The sequence below is a fragment of the Pinus tabuliformis genome, chromosome J (genome assembly GCF_031772625.1).
Source record: "Pinus tabuliformis cultivar Carrire ecotype Pingquan chromosome J, CPIR1, whole genome shotgun sequence".
NCBI classification, from domain to species: Eukaryota; Viridiplantae; Streptophyta; class Pinopsida; order Pinales; family Pinaceae; genus Pinus; species Pinus tabuliformis.
In genome coordinates this window covers 447,908,461-447,925,590 of record NC_142295.1, presented here as the reverse complement: position 1 = coordinate 447,925,590, position 17,130 = coordinate 447,908,461, and the positions used below count along the sequence as shown (strand labels likewise).

At 41.9% G+C, this 17,130-nt stretch overlaps 1 protein-coding gene across 1 annotated transcript in view; it reads right to left on the bottom strand.

Annotated features, from left to right (window-relative positions):
* The window catches only part of LOC149227744 (3'-5'-exoribonuclease family protein), an 82,534-nt gene that overhangs the window by 1,899 nt on the left and 63,505 nt on the right, over nt 1-17,130 (bottom strand). The gene's annotated exons all lie outside the window — the stretch shown is intronic.

Below are 17,130 nucleotides of genomic sequence, written 5' to 3'. Positions count from 1 at the left end.
AACCTATTGATCACTATATATATGAGGTATTTGACCTCTTCTCAAGCACCATTCGATCTGAACATCAAATCATCATAATTTCTTCTAGCCATATCAAGGAGATTAAGGAGCAGATCGAAAAGACATTAAAGTGCAGGACAAATCTCAGTGAAGAGGCCGAAGTTTCTGTGGTGAATACTCTATGAAAAAGGCCGAAGTTCTGTGGTTATTCTCTGTGCTAAGAGGCCAAAGTTTTGTGGCTATTCTCTGTGCAAAGAGACGAAAACTTCTGTGATTACTCTCTGTGAAAAAGGGCCGAAACTCTGTGGTATCTCTCCGTTGTCAAGACCGAAATCCTGTGAAGATAGGCCAAATTGCAGACCTTATTGCATATCTTTGACCGAGTTTTTTGGAGGGTTGACTTGGCTTCTTGATGGATTCCTGAGATTGTCATCTTGCCAGTCAGTCTGTCTATGATCTTGACTTTGATGTCTCTCTTGTTGAATTGATTCTATAAGAAAAAGATTGTTGGGATTTCCCCCATGTGGGTTTTCCCAAGGTAAACTCTTGTGTTCTTGTGTGACTGTCTCTTTATGATCCTCTAGCATTTTATTTTACTGTTGATTGTAGAAAATCCTATAGATTCACAAGCTTGTGCAATTTACTAAAGCACGGGACAAGAATCTACTTCTACTTTCAACCAGCGGAAGCGAATAGATCAATGAAAACAATAATAGCAAGAGGAAGACAAATCAATGGCACATAACACAATAAGTTTTCCCGGGGAAATCCACAACTCAAAACCCCTACTATCTATATTGCATTAATCAGAAATCCAAGATGATAATACAATGCTTGTTCTCACAAGAACAATCCCAACGCTCAGTATAATCTATCATCAACTCACAAGTAAGCTCTTGGCCAACACTTAGCCAATTCTCCAACTCTTCAAGCCCCTATTTCCTATGGCTGATTAGCCCATCTTAAAGGGAAACCAGTGCATCCAAAACTGCAGAATCCATTTTAGGTTCAGTTCCTGATTGCATGCACCATCTGTACAACTCAGAAAATTATACAAATGATAGTACACTTTCCCTGAACTCTAGTCTAAACTGGGTCTTTCTCAGAATCGACATGCATGAGTTTATGATGAGGGAATCTTCAGTTAACTGGAGTAGCACTAGTTAATGCATCAGTGCACCAACTGATTGTTAACTCACTATTAGTTCCACAAACTGTTTGGAACTAATTTAACTGAACATAACTCAGTAAACTGAGTTATTTAATTACAACTCACAATTAAACTCGTCATGGACCCCTATAATATAGGGAGAACATATACATGACTTCAGAAAGACTTCCAACTCGAAATTCCTAAGTTAACTAAGTCAACTCACTCTAGTTAACTATTACAAGTTGCTATGAGAAGAAAATTCGATTTTAATTCTCAGTTTAATTCAAGGACAAATTAAACTGGAATTTTTGGATTCTATTTTTATCATTTCTTGTTGTTATTTTCAACACTCTCTCTCAACAAGAAAGAAATTCAACTCGATCCCGATCCTGAACCTTTGGAATGTTCTGCATGCAACACTTCTCTCTAGTGTTGTTGCTACAGCAACTCTAGAAACAAAAAAACATCCAATCTGAATCAGAATGATGCCTCTGTCATCAAAGTCTCTGATTGCTATTACCTTTGTCGGCTGAAAACCCTGCGCTTTTGTTGACTTTGCCTTTCTGCACAGTTGTCAACCCTTGTTTGCACTTCTTCAGCATCTAACTGCTCTAGCCTCTGTCACTCTAATCTTTGACTGCATCAATCCCACTGACTCCTCTCGCTACTATGTACTTTAGGCTCCCGTAGTAAGGTACGATCCATGAGATAAAACCTCTCAATGGACCCTGCCCAATTTTAGCCCACTTGGGACTAGCACTTCACATCGCCCCACCTCACACCTGGAGGTTTGGTTGCATGTGCTCCCTCTGCCCACTTGGCTCGAAATTCCCCCCTACTGGAGGTCTCTGAATGACTGGATGCCTCTACTCGGTCTCCTCTCAACTTCTCCAATTGTGGCTGCTCCACAATTATCTAAGACTGCTTCTTCTCTGCTTGAGTGGATCTCTCCACTCGGCCTGCTCTCAGGTTCTCTAGATGTGGTTGCTCCACAAATTCCTGAAGCTGCTTCAGAGGCTTCTTCTAGGGCTGCATGTTGAGAGGTAATTTACTCTCCCTCTCAACCACCAAGTCTCTAACCTTTGCCTTGCTCCTCAAGGCTTTGCATGCATGTTGAAACTCAAGAGCATATAGGTTCTTGACTCGTGCACCAATTTGTTTCACCTGCCCCGTGGTGATGTGTCCAAGGAAAACCTTTCCCTTATTAAAAACCACATCATAGCCACGATCTTCCAATACCGCAACTAAAACAAGATTCTGCTTTAGTCCTGGAACATCCATCACATCTGTGATCTTGAGAGGGGAGCCAGACTCCCTCTGAAAGGTAACTGTACTAATCCCGATAGCTCTATACCTCTCGTCATCTCCAAACTCTATGCCCTGCTTGAGGTCTTTCTCCTCAAAATCACTAAAGAGATCTCTATTCCCCGTCATATGGAATGAGGCACCATTGTCAAGATACCACACGCCTCCCATGGCAATGTTAGCCATGCATGCAATGTGAGTGAAATCAAGTTCGAATTGTGAAGCTAGAGCTTCAACTGCTGCCACTACTGTCAACTCCTTTCTTGCTTTCTTCTGTGGATAGTTCTTGGCATAGTGCCTATGTTCATGATAGTGAAAACACTTGACTTTCGTCAAGCCCATCTTCTTTCTGCCCTCCTCGCCTTGGGACATCTTTCCCTTGGCCTTCTTTGCCTTACTCGCTAAGGCGAAATCCTCTTCCACTTCCTTCGACGAGGTCCCGTCTCTGGTGTTCCTCTTGATCTCCTCCTACATCAAATCCAACCACAATCGTTCCCAATCTAGCAGCTTCTCCCGACCATTGACAGAGTCCTAATAACTATGCCAACTCTTTGGGAGTCCTAGAAGAGCAAGACTCACCATATCATCCTCGGCAATTGTAATTCCAACACTTCCAAGTTCATCACGACATTGAGTGAACTTGGTCAAGTAATTTGGAATTGAGTCACCCGCCTCCATCTTAATTTTTCGAAGTTTGTCTTTTAGTGCCAACTTCCTTTGGTCACTGCTATTCTGGAAAAGGTCCTTCAATGCTTTGCACATAGCATGCGGAGTTTCCTTCCCATGGAGACTCGAGACAATGCGGTCTCGAACTCCCTCAAGGATTATCCTACCTTGCCTTTGCCATTATCTCGAACTCCCTCAAGGAGTTTCCTTCTTCCATTCGGCCAGATTCTGAGCATCCGACGCTGATGGCTTAGGAATGTTCTGATCAATGAATTCCTTCAAGCCATTATCCTCCAGCACAGCCTCCATCCTGTCCTTCCAGGCTATATAATTCGAGTTGTCATCCAAGGCATACTCGAGCCGCAAACCGTAGAACGCCATCTGTCAATCCTAAAGTATGTATTGCAAATTCGAATTTCACCTGTAACCCAAAACTCAAAACTTCGAAATATCCACTAATATACTATTCTCATCTCTAATAACATGTAGAAGTAATAGATCGATGAAAACAATAATAGAAAGACAAATCAATGGCACATAACACAATAAGTTTTCCCGTGGGAAGCCACAACTCAAAACCCCTACTATCTATACTATCTATATTGCATTAATCAGAAATTCAAGATGATAATACAATGCTTGTTCTCACAAGAACAATCCCAGCACTCAGTATAATCTATCCTCAGCTCACAAGCAAGCTCTTGACCAACGCTTAGCCAATTCTCCAGCTCTCCAAGCCCCTATTTCCTTGTGCAATTCCTATCGCTAATTAGCCCATCTTAAAGGGAAACCAGTGCATCCAAAACCGTGCAATCCCTTCTAGGTTCAGTTACTGATTGCATGCACCATCTGTACAACTCAGAAAATTATACAACGGATAGTACATTGTCCTTGCACTCTAATTTCAACTAGGTCTTTCTCTAAATCAACATGCATGAGTTTCTGATGAGGGAATCTTCAATTAACTAGAGTAGCACTAGTTAATGCATTAGTGCGCCAACTGACTGTTAACTCACTATTAGTTCCACAAACAGTTTGGAACTAATTTAACTGAACATAACTCAGTAAACTGAGTTATCTAATTACAACTCAAATTAAACTCATCATGGACCACTATAATATAGGGAGAACATATACATGACTTCAGAAAGACTTCCAACTTGAAATTCCTAAGTTAACTAAGTCAACTCACTCTAGTTAACTATTACAAGTTGCTATGAGAATAGAATTCGATTTTAATTCTCAGTTTAATTCAATGACAAACTAAACTGGAATTTCTGGATTCTATTTTTATCATTTCTTATTGCTATTTTCAACATTGATATTCCTCTATGTAATTGCTTCATTGTGGAAAAGATCACAAGAAAAGGATTAACCTAATGGAAATCATAATAAGTTATTATCAGTATAGAGCATGCCCTAAAAGTTCAACATGGTATCAGAGCTTATGGTTGAAGAGCAACCTTAAAGATTTAAGGTCAAAATGAAGCCAAGTCAGAACTCTGTTCAGGATAAGTTGAGAAATACCACCGAAGTACTGTATGTAATTCGTGCCCTAACAAGGTTCTGTTCAAACCGTGAAAAGTCTGTTCAAGATCTGTCTTTATGACCAGAAGAGGAGTGCCGAACATTGGAATAAGACCTTTCAAAGATCAGTCTAATCTATTAGGGAAAACAGAAGTTCCTCAGGAAATGAATGAAGTTGCAAAAGGGTCAAAGCCCTAGTCTGAGGTCAAATTCCTTCAGATGATACAATCGATCAAAGGAAGGCCGAAAGTCTGTTGTAAATTAAAATGCTACAGCTTGGAAGTAGAACATATATACAGCAAAGATATATCTGTGCTTTTGGACGAGATTTCTAAGAAAATCTTTGCCTCAGTTTAGTTACATAAGGTCAAAATGCCTCTGGGCTAATCTCAGAAAAGGCCGAAAACTTCAGGACAAATAATAGATGTCGAGTACTTCTCAAAAGCCTGAATTATCAGTCAGTCTATAATTTGTTTTGATATGTAATCTTTTTTGTGATTGATGTTTCCTAAGGCAAAACATTGGAGCTTAACCCTGGTGCAGAGGATGCTATGTGATGACAAATCCTAGAAGACAATGACTTCAATAAATGACCTCAGAAAATTGAAAGAGCAGACCACATTTCGTTCTCGATATGTAACCCTTTGTGATCTGATCAAGGTTTCATAAGAAGTAAGGATCAATGGAGCATACCTTGTCTACAAGAAAAGGTCATGAGCACAAACTTGTGATTCCGAGCCTCTTAACGGTGTCACCTTGAAGAAGACATCTAAAAGGAGTTGAAAAGTTTTTGTCTGAAAACATGCTAAGTCATTCTTTGTGAATATATATAAAAGAAGTGTTTGGGTTGATGTCTCACTTGGACTGATATCTTGGTTTGAACTTAGAAGTGGATTTTCATAGTTTGTAATGACTACTGAAACTGATGCTACGGTTGAAGTGCTGAAGATCCACAGAGATGAAATAGTCATGGGAATGCAGACTTACAAGAATTCCAGTGAGATTAATAAGAGGTATGTATTATCTTCCACAGTGATTTTTGTCTGAATTGTGATCCCAATGATCTCTGTCAATGAATACCAAGCATAGATCTGGTTGGAAGAGTCTGCGTCAAAGACTTGTATTAGAAATTTCTTTGAAGCCGTTGATATCCAGTGTGCCTTCGTAGAAATTTTCAGATCTGTGTAGCCCTCCCAGTTTCAGATGTTTTTGCACGAGTTTAATGCCCACAGCCCCAAACAAGTTATGATGATTTAAAACTTTTAGCAAATTGCATAGGAAACATTACAGGACTACTCTACTCTTTTCCTTTTCAGATGATATAAAATGAAGACATGCAATCACATAAATTTTTGCACACTTGTTTTTGGTCTAACAGTGACCCTGGAAAAACCCACAAGGGGAAAACCAGTACTGAAGAGATTTATTTTCTTTCTCAGGAAAAATATTACAGCATTTAAAATCCCATTCAAGGGTACTTATCACCCCTTGAAATCCATGCGCAGCTCCTCTAGAAATTCAAGCCAGAGTCTGAAATTTCTCTCACTGTTAGCAATCTCTGCCTCCCCAAACTCTGTGCATTTATCAGACCTCCTCTCTTGAATTCTGTGCCACTGGTCAGCTCTTTTCTGCACTGGTAAACGTGCCACAGGGCTGACTTCTCTTCCTTGAAATCTGCACCCTCTGCCCAGAAATTTATCCACAAAATTGGGGCCTTCTGTACCAAAAAATACCCCCTGGAAATTCATGCTTCAACAGACAAATTGTGTCCTAGAAATCTGAGCAGACAGTTGAGGAATCTCTCTTCGTTTTGCGTGCTGAAGGCTGCTGTAGGTGCCTCGATTTTTACGCTGGAAACCTCTGAAATGGTCCCTCTGGAAGCACACTTTTAGCCTTGAGTTAACAGCTTCAGACTGACTGCATCTCCTTGCATTTAGGCCTATTACTCACTGCCAAACTTGAGCTGGAATTTTGCAGACCTAAACCACCTTAAAATGCAGACCTGGAAACCCAGAAACACGTCCCGAAATTTTCAGGCTCCCTAGGAGCTCAGCCCTGGGGTGGTTCTCCTTGTTGTAGATGTGGTCTCTTTCCTTCAGCAAAGCCCTGCAATCTCTGCTTTCTCTCCTTCACTTCTCTTGCACTTCTCTTCCTCCTCACAAACGCACATAAGAATGGAATGAGCTCTCATCTCCTTGAAGCTCTCACAGCCTCCTTTTTCTCTTATCCAACAATGCTCATGAAGAATGAATGACCTCTCATGTCTTTTTCCCTTTTTAGTTCTCATTAAGATGAGAGAAACCTAACCCGTTTGATCAAGGGTGGAGATCAATGGTGGATATCTTTTCCTCACTTGACCCCCTTTTTCATGTGTCCCCCCTCATTAATGAGTCTCCCTAGTCACTTTAAACCTTTAAGTTGTACCTTGTACCTTTTTCACATAAAGTCACTTTATGTTTTTAAAGTGATTTTAATAATATTAAAGTACCTCATAAAGTGACTTTAGGTCACATGACTTTAATAACTGATAAAGTCATTTACTAAAAGGTGGTTTAATGTGTTTTCCCAGGCTAAAGCTCTAGGAAACACTTCCTTGATACCCTTTTTCTCAACTCCCTAGTCACTTTATACCTTTAAGTTGTACCTTGTACCTTTTTCACATAAAGTCCCTTTATGTTTTTAAAGTGATTTTAATAATATTAAAGTACCTCATAAAGTGACTTTAAGTCACATGACTTTAATAGCTCATAAAGTCATTTACTAAAAAGGTGGTTTAATGTGTTTTCCTAGGCCAAAGCTCTAGGAAACACTCCCTTGGTACCCTTTTTCTCAACACTACCTCTTACCACGGAAGTTGTTTCTCACCACTCCCATCTTATCTCTAAAGTGGATATGTTTACCCCTTGGTACCATGTTGTCATCCACTGCACTCGCCACAACCACCCAGCCTTTGGTGGTCTACTCTCCCTCACTAACTCATGTGCTTCCTTCAAGGTATCATAAAGTTGTCTTGGCTTCCTCTTCCCTGAAGTAGCCTCCTGAACTAGGGTGGGAACCTCATCCCCTGGAACCTGTGATCCTGATGAAGATGCCCCTGTGGCCTGTAGTGAATCTGTAACCTATGTACTTGTCACTCAGAACTCTGTGATCCTCCCCACCCCTCTGCACCCCCTAAAGAACCTGAAACATGTAGAGTGCTCCCCTACTCAAGACCCTGTTGCTCTACATGATCATCCTCTCGTTACCTCCTCATAGCCCTGGTAGTCTGAAACATGAACATATAAAGTCTCCCATCACGAACACCAACCACTCTAGCAGATATTATGCTAGATCCCCTGGCATAAATAAGAACCTGTCCATCCCAGAACACCACTACATATCCCTTGTCCTCAATAATGGAAACTGAAATAAGATTCCTCTTCAACACTAGAACATATAGGACCTCCATCACTTTCAAAGGTGGCAATGACTCCCTCTGAAAGGATACAATCCCCACACCTACCGCTCTGACCTTGAAGTCATCTCCAAGCACCACCTCCAAGTCTACATCATCCTTTGTAAGACTCATAAAGTGCTCTCTCACTCCAGTCATATGTCAGATACTCCACTATCTATAAGCAAGACACTAGAGGATGTAACACTAGTGGCTAAACTCACCACTAAAGCAAACTCTGAGTCAAACTTGGTGGAAAACTCATCCACCTCAACTAATGTTGCCACATCCTTCTTCTTCCCCTTCTTGTTGGGACACTAAGCAGCATAGTGACCCATCTTCCCACAAGCAAAGCAACTCACTTTGCTCATGTCCTTCTAACTCATGTTCTCCCCTTTGTTTCTTAGCTCCACTAGAAGACCCCTTCTTGACCTTCTTCTTTCCCTTAGCTGCAAGGGAAACATTCTCCTCCTCATCTACCCCACCACGCTGGCTACCACTCTTGGCACTCCTTCTCTCCTCCTGAATGAAATCATCCCACATCCTCCTCCAGTCTGGAAAATGTTCCTTGGCCATAATGACATATATGAATCCATCCCACTACCTGTGAAAACCATCTAGTGTCGTCTTGACCAACAGGTCCTCAGGGATAACCTCTCCCACTACAGCCAACTCATCTCTCACCTGTGTGATCTTTGTGAGGTATGAGGTCATCGTATGATTCTTAGTCATCTTGGTGTTTCTTAACTTCTGACGCAACACCATCTTCATATTCTCATTGGAGCTCTGGTGAAGTGTGCCAAGAGAATCCCACATCTCGTAGGCAAACTTCATCCCTATCACCTAAGGGAATAGATGGTCTTTAATAGCATCAAGAATGATTCTCCTCGCCTTCACATTCCGCTTGTTGAAGTCAACCAACTAAGCTAGATTAGTGGGAGGTTGCCCTAGACTCTCCACAATGTTCCACACCTCAACTTCCTCAAGCGGAAACATCAGTCTCTCCTTCCAAGAGCCAAAATTTTCAGCCCCACTCAACCTATCTTCGACCCTCAAACCAATCGCCATTTGACCTCCACAACCAACACAAATTTTCAGATGAATATCAGCGACTAGCCTCCCTCTCAACCACAAGTCTCTAGGTATCTGAAGGCAGTTTTGGTTCATTGTTCATTATTTTAGCAGAAGGTTGCTTGCTCTAGGTTTTCTTATCAGTTGAAGGTTTCAACTTTCACTATAGGTTCATTTGCTCTAATACCACATAGAAATTTTCAGATCTGTGTAACCCTCCAAGTTTCGTATGTTTTTGCACAATTTTAATGCCCACAGCCCCAAACAACTTATGCTGATTTAAAACTTTTAGCAAATTGCATAGGAAACATTACAGGACTACTCTACTCTTTTCCTTTTCAGCTGATATAAAATTGTTAATTTTAGGATAACAATGGTATGTTCTATGCTTAGAGCAATTTTACTTCAATTTTCTTTATTAGCCCAATATCATATCTAGTGTAGCAATCACATCAACGTGATAGTAAAATGCAGATAGCACATAAACAATAACAATAGAAGACAAGCCAACACAAGAAGACACAAGATATGGCACCAGCCAAGGACAAACTCCAATGTGGGAAAACCATTGATCAATTCTTCTTATAATTCTTCAAAAGTTCAGCAGAGAGCATGAGTACAATTTACAATATTCACTTGCCCAAATTGATCAGTCAAAACAGCAGAAACAGAAAGCCTTAACCAGAAAGTCAACGCTGGTCAACAGGGCTGAAATTGACCTCCAAAACAGCTCGGTCAAACTTAGTCAACTCGACCTCCAACAGCAAGATAATGCAGCCCAAACAGTCTGAAAATAACTAGACAAATCTGGTCAACGCAACAACCTAAATTAGGGCAGTCAACATTGGTCCATGCAGGGGTCAAACTAGCTCAGTTTTTGTGCCCAAAACAAGGGCCTGCCCAAACAGAAGTCTCCTCACAAAACCAAAGTCAAATGGGATCAACACTGGTCAAAGTCAGCCTCCTAAAATTTTGGTCAAATCTGGTCAATGCAGCAGCTAGAAAAGATAGTCTTCTTTTCGCACGTGTGGAGAGAGGAGCCCAGAAATTTGTACCCAATCAAGATGAGAGAGAGAAAGATGAATGAGAGTGATGCCAAAATGAGGAGGAGGCACCTTGTATTTATATGCAATGTTGAAGGCTGGAGGAGGCTAATTTGATGGTTGGTTGACCTTGACAATTTGTCCATAATCAAAATAAATTCATAACTTCATTTGTACATGTCAGAATGGGATGATCTTTATATCAATCCTACACCTTTTCGGAAAGAGGAACCCAAGAATAATATCAACTGCCTCATAAGAGTTGTCCAAAATGATGTTTGGCCCTAGTTGCTAAATTTAACACTCCCTCTCAACTAGGGAGAACATCACCTGCCAAACTGTTTGACAATTTGTACCATCCCTGTCACTGCTTTGCTCTGCGATGTTATGTTGAACTATGAAGAAAGAAGAAATGATCAAGAATGTATCATACCATTCTCCACTGACCCAAAGTTAGTCTCCAATAATAGAGAGTGTGCCATAACTGTTAAGTTTTGTAGATGTTCTATGCTAAGAGCAATTTCACTTTCCTCACAGCAATCATACAAGTAGTTAAGCAAAATGCAGATAGAACATATAAGCAGATCTTACAGAAGACAAATCGGAAACAAGAAAAATGTGTGTGTTCGTTTCGGCGGTCAACAGGATGCTTCAACCAGCAAAGTCTCCTTTGGTCAGCCAGCCCAGATGTGTCACAAGATCCCTCCAACTAGTAGATGAGTCAACCCAAGTCAATTCTACAAAAGTCAACGCTGTCCTGAAAAGTCAACGCAGGGGCAGCAAGCTAAAAGTCAACGCAGCAGCAAAACGGTCAACCCTTTGACCTCGATTTTTGTGCCAGATAGTACGGCCTTCAAAAATCAAACTTTCCACCAATTTTCAGCTTGATTGGACCAAGCGTTGACCAAAGTCAACGCTGGTCAAACTTTCTGCGAAACCCTAGCAGCAGAAAATCCGTACGGTCTGTCCTCTTCGTCCTTCCCACGTGTGGCTGAAATTCGTCCTCCAGGTAGCGTACTCTCTAAGATGAGAGAGGAAGATGTGAGTTGAGTTGTCTTGAAATTCTCTCCAACTTTTCCTGTATATATATCCATTAATGAGGGTGTGTGACACATCTGTTGGGCATGTGAGCCTACATTACAAAACTGGCTGACCTTGCACATATAATTTATTAAGAATAATAAATTCACAATATAAGTTCTGCTCATCGGATTAAGACTATTTTTATATGGATTTTACACCTCTCAGTAAGAGGAATCCAACAAAAATATTAGCCTCTTAATCTGAGCATCAGAACATGGAGTTTGGACCTAGTTGTCCAAATTTAACACTCCCTCTCAACTAGGGAGAACTCCATTTATTAGTGCAATCAACATCGTGAGTCATCCCACCGAAACTTGCTTTGTTGGCTTCTTTATTTCAGAACAGAAGTGGGTCAGTCACAAAGACATCATTCCCCGACTGACATAGTCAGTCCAGAGGTCCCAGACCTCACAAATATTGATCCCAGATCAAGTGGTTGGACCATGCCATCCTAGATAGAGAGTACGGCAATCTCTGATGCGTCCATCAGTCTTTGCTAATAGTCTCTAGCTTTTCCACACCTCATTGGCCAAATGAGAGGTACTTCCCATGAGCCCTGAACTCAATGGGTAGGATGCATACGGGGCACAGATAAATGAGTGGCGAACCAGCTCAATAATCACAAGGGTGGGGCAAAAGCATTATGAGTGCTTATAGCTCCGAGAAGCTATCCCCAAAGCCCCCCAGAGCTCCCAGAGCTCATCGTCCAACAAGACCCACATCATAGGGTCTTTCCACGACACCAAGACTCTCACGGAAGGTTAGGAACTTGACCTTCCCCAGGGGCTTAGTGAGAATATCCGCGACCTGCTCATCAGTTCCTATATGATCGAGCCTTACGGCGCCTCGCTGTACCATATCCCGGATAAAGTGGTACCTGATATCAATATCCTTGGATCGGTCGTGGAACACAGGATTCTCAGTCATACGAATCCCACTCTGATTATCACAGAGTATTACAGTGGTATCTAGCACATGTTGGAACAGCTCACTAAAGAGCTTCCTCAACCAAACTGCTTCACAACAGGCCATACTAGCAGCAATGTATTCGGCCTCCGCGGTGCTCAAAGCCACCGACTTCTGCTTCCTGCTCATCCATGAGATCGAAGCAGAACCAAGATTGAAACAGCATCCAGATGTGCTCTTACGATCCACCACACTGCCAGCCCAATCGGCATCAGTATATCCCCGGAGTATCACACTCCCGGCAGTGTATCTCAGCCCATGGTTTATCGTGCCCCGAAGATATCTCAAAAGATTCTTGGCACCAACCCAGTGAAAATGATGAGGCTCAACCATCTGTTGACTCAAAGTATTCACTGCAAAACATATGTCCGGACGGGTGTTCACTAAGAACATCAAAGCTCCTATGAGTTGACGATACTCAGTAGGATTGGCCAAGATAGGCCCTGCAGCGCTGCCACTCAACTTCTTAAAGTTGAGTTCCATTGGTGTCGACACGGACTTACAGTCCACCATCCCAAATCTTTCCAGAAGCTTCACAATATATTTTCCTTGAGAAAGGAAAATCTCTCCAGGTCTCTGCCAGACCTCCAGGCCTAGGAAATAGTGCATCAGTCCTAGGTCTTTCATCTCGAACTCAGCAGCAAGCTCCCTCTTACATTGATGAATGAGAGGGTCATCACCTGTCAGGAAGAGGTCGTCCACATACAGCACTAGAATGAGAGGCTTTCCTTCCACAACCTTAAAGTAAAGGTTTGGATCAGCATTGCTTCGAGTGAAGCCCAGCTTCATCAAGTAACTATCCATCCTCTCATACCAAGCTCTGGGTGCTTGCTTTAACCCATAGAGGGCTTTCTTCAACCTGCAGACATAAGTGTCTCGATCTTGAACTTCAAATCCCAGAGGTTGTTCTACATACACCTCTTCCTTTATTGCACCATGCAGAAAAGCGGTCTTGACATCCATCTGATGAAGACTCCATCCTTGCGTAGCAGCAAGGGCTATGATGGATCGGATGGTGGTATATCGTGCCACAGGTGCAAATATATCGTCATAGTCAATTCCTTCCTTTTGAGAGAAGCCACGGGCAACAAATCTTGCCTTAAACTTTTCAACACTCCCATCAGGTCCATGTTTAATCTTGTAGAGCCATTTAGAGGTGACAACAGATTTGTCCTTTGGTCTCGGGACCACATCCCAGACATCATTCTTCATAATAGCCTCATATTCTTCATGCATAGCATCCTTCCAGACTTGATGCTTGATGGCTTCCTCAAAAGATCCAGGTTCAGATTGTATAATAGAACTCATGGCAGCTAGATACCCTTGGTATCTACACGGCTTCTTGCTTTCTCGGAATGTCCCCCTTGGGGCAGCATGACCCTTAGCATCTTCGAGGGTGTCCCTGAGCCATGATGGCCTCTTTCCTCGAGAAGGGGAAGGATCAATAAGGTCCATTGGCCCTTCAACATCAGGCATAGTCTCATCCTGGGGTTCTTCCAGATTTCCAGGTCTTTCTTCATGATTTTCTTCAGATCTAGGAAGATCTACTACTTTCTTCAGGGAAGCATCTTCGTCAAAAAGTGACATCATGGCTTATCTCTACTTCCCTTTGACCAAGTACATAGACTCTATATGCCTTAGAAGTCTCACTGTAGCCCACAAACATTCCTTTCTTTCCAGTAGCATCCAGCTTACTTCCCTTTTCTTTCGGCACATGAAAATAGACAGGACATCCAAAAATTCTAAAATGTGAGACATCAGGTTTCTTACCAGAGAAAACCTCTTCGGGAGTTTTGGAGTCCAAAGCGGAATGAGGGCATCAGTTTTGAATGTACACAGCAGTATTTGCAGCTTCTCCCCACAGAAACTTTGGAAGACCCTGGTCACATAGCATGGCACGGGCAGCTTCCACAATAGTCCTATTCTTGCGTTCAGCAACACCATTCTGCTCAGGAGTATATGCAGTGGTAGTCTCCCTCTTAATGCCAGCTTCTCTGCAAAAGTCTTTGAACTCATTTGACTCATATTCAGTGCCATTGTCAGTCCTCAAAATCTTGATCTTCTTTCCGGTCATATTTTCCACCAAGGCTTTAAAGGTACGGAACCACATGAAAGCCTCATCCTTCTTCTTCAAGAAGTATATCCAGGTTTTGCGAGAGAAGTCATCAGTAAATGTCATATAGTAAGAACATCCCCCTAGGGATGTTACAGGCAACATACCGGAAAGATCAGAATGGACCAGTTGCAATATCTCAGATGTCTTTGTGACACTTGAGGGGAAAGGTCCCCTTGAATGTTTTCCTTCAGCACAGCCCTTACATACACCTTCATGATTATTTCCAAAATCAGGCATCCCTGTCACCACCTTCCTTGCTTCGGGAAGAGCCTTGTAATGAGGGTGTCCAAATCTTCGGTGCCATAGTTCAGTTTGACGGATAGTATCACAAGTCATAGCTCCCAACGGACTCCCTCCAACCTGGTAGAGTGTACCAACTCTAAAACCAATTGAGATAGCTTCCTTGAAGCTCTTCTTCCACATGAGTACCTTTCCATCAGAGAAAGTTACATTGAATCCTTTGTCTTCCATGGCAGATACAGACACAAGGTACTTCTTCAATTTGGGTACATAGAGTACATCTTTGTAGATGGAGGACTTGTGAAAATTGAAATATCACTGCTAGGCATAACTGTCATGAGAGTAAGTGACACTACAATAAGTGCAGAAGATCACTGTCAAAAAACTATGTCATATTGTCATGTTTCACTACAGAAGATGGGGTCTGATAATAAGCCCACTTGACCACCCTTAAGCTCTTCCATATATCCATTTTTAAGACTCCAAAGCATCTGCCTTGTAACAGCCCTTGTTGTCCCTCTCAAGGGACTATACTTGGAGCTACTTACAGCCCATTATACCAGAATTGCAAACTGTCTAATCTGGACCATAATATCTGGCAAATTCATCATTATAAAAGACAAGCACATACCTGCGATAGACGTCATATTTCTGTCCACAAATACATTTCGACCAATGCACAGACCCTGAAATTTCGGCCCTGGTTAGGGCTTTCTGTGGCTGCTACGACAGCCCTACTATACAGCCTTCAAACTTCTTTAATTACTGCGTTGATGGTCAAGGGTACTGCGGCTTTCTTCCTGCTCCTTGTTGGGCCTCTCGGCCCTCTCAAAACAGACTTTTGTCCCATTGTAAAACTCAAAATCACTCAGCGGCCTGTGCATAGAGAATAACCCTTGTCTTTATGCCCAGAACTCCTCTTTACAAGCTCGGCTAGCCTCCTTCCTTACTCGGCCAATCAGATCATAAACAAAAGACACAGAAATACTCCTCTTCGCACTTTGGCCAGAGCTCTTAAGCCTGCGGATACCTCTCCATCACTACGACTTGACTCTTCATGACTGCAGCCTCATGTCCTTATGACTGCGGCTTCCTTTACTGCCTAAACATATCCTCTACAGTACTGCGTTGTATATCTTTCCGTTACAACGTGTATATCATTGATAGCGTATATAATCCTTTATGTACAGCGACACAAAGGCATCCATTGACATCGATGATGATTGCTATAGATAGAGTTTGTCTTCACCTCAGCTCTGATACCATGTTAAGTTTTGTAGATGTTCTATGCTAAGAGCAATTTCACTTTCCTCACAGCAATCATACAAGTAGTTAAGCAAAATGCAGATAGAACATATAAGCAGATCTTACAGAAGACAAATCGGAAACAAGAAAAATGTGTGTGTTCGTTTCGGCGGTCAACAGGATGCTTCAACCAGCAAAGTCTCCTTTGGTCAGCCAGCCCAGATGTGTCACAAGATCCCTCCAACTAGTAGATGAGTCAACCCAAGTCAATTCTACAAAAGTCAACGTTGTCCTGAAAAGTCAACGCAGGGGCAGCAAGCTAAAAGTCAACGCAGCAGCAAAACGGTCAACCCTTTGACCTCGATTTTTGTGCCAGATAGTACGGCCTTCAAAAATCAAACTTTCCACCAATTTTCAGCTTGATTGGACCAAGCGTTGACCAAAGTCAACGCTGGTCAAACTTTCTGCGAAACCCTAGCAGCAGAAACCCTAGCAGCAGAAAATCCGTACGGTCTGTCCTCTTCGTCCTTCCCACGTGTGGCTGAAATTCGTCCTCCAGGTAGCGTACTCTCTAAGATGAGAGAGGAAGATGTGAGTTGAGTTGTCTTGAAATTCTCTCCAACTTTTCCTGTATATATATCCATTAATGAGGGTGTGTGACACATCTGTTGGGCATGTGAGCCTACATTACAAAACTGGCTGACCTTGCACATATAATTTATTAAGAATAATAAATTCACAATATAAGTTCTGCTCATCGGATTAAGACTATTTTTATATGGATTTTACACCTCTCAGTAAGAGGAATCCAACAAAAATATTAGCCTCTTAATCTGAGCATCAGAACATGGAGTTTGGACCTAGTTGTCCAAATTTAACAATAACACTCTTAACTAACCCGTAGTCAATTTCCATTGATCCCAGATCAATATCAACCAATGTTTTAAAACTCCGACTCCGACTCCGACTCGGCCGAGGGTCGACTCCGACTCCGACTCCGACTCGGTATCAACTCGGCCGGCTCGATTTCAATGACTCGGTCATTGTAAAAAATACATTAAATATTTATTTTTTATAAAAACACATAATTTTAAAGATTTTCGTTCATGTTTCCAAACACACAGCATTAGAATATAGATAGAAGACAACATATGATCAAAGTAGGCTCATGAATATATCCATTATATCAAAATGGCACCCAATGCATTGTCCAATACATACACGATGATGATATAGAGATCAAAACAAAAACAGATAACCAAGGAGGCTATAAATGGCCTCT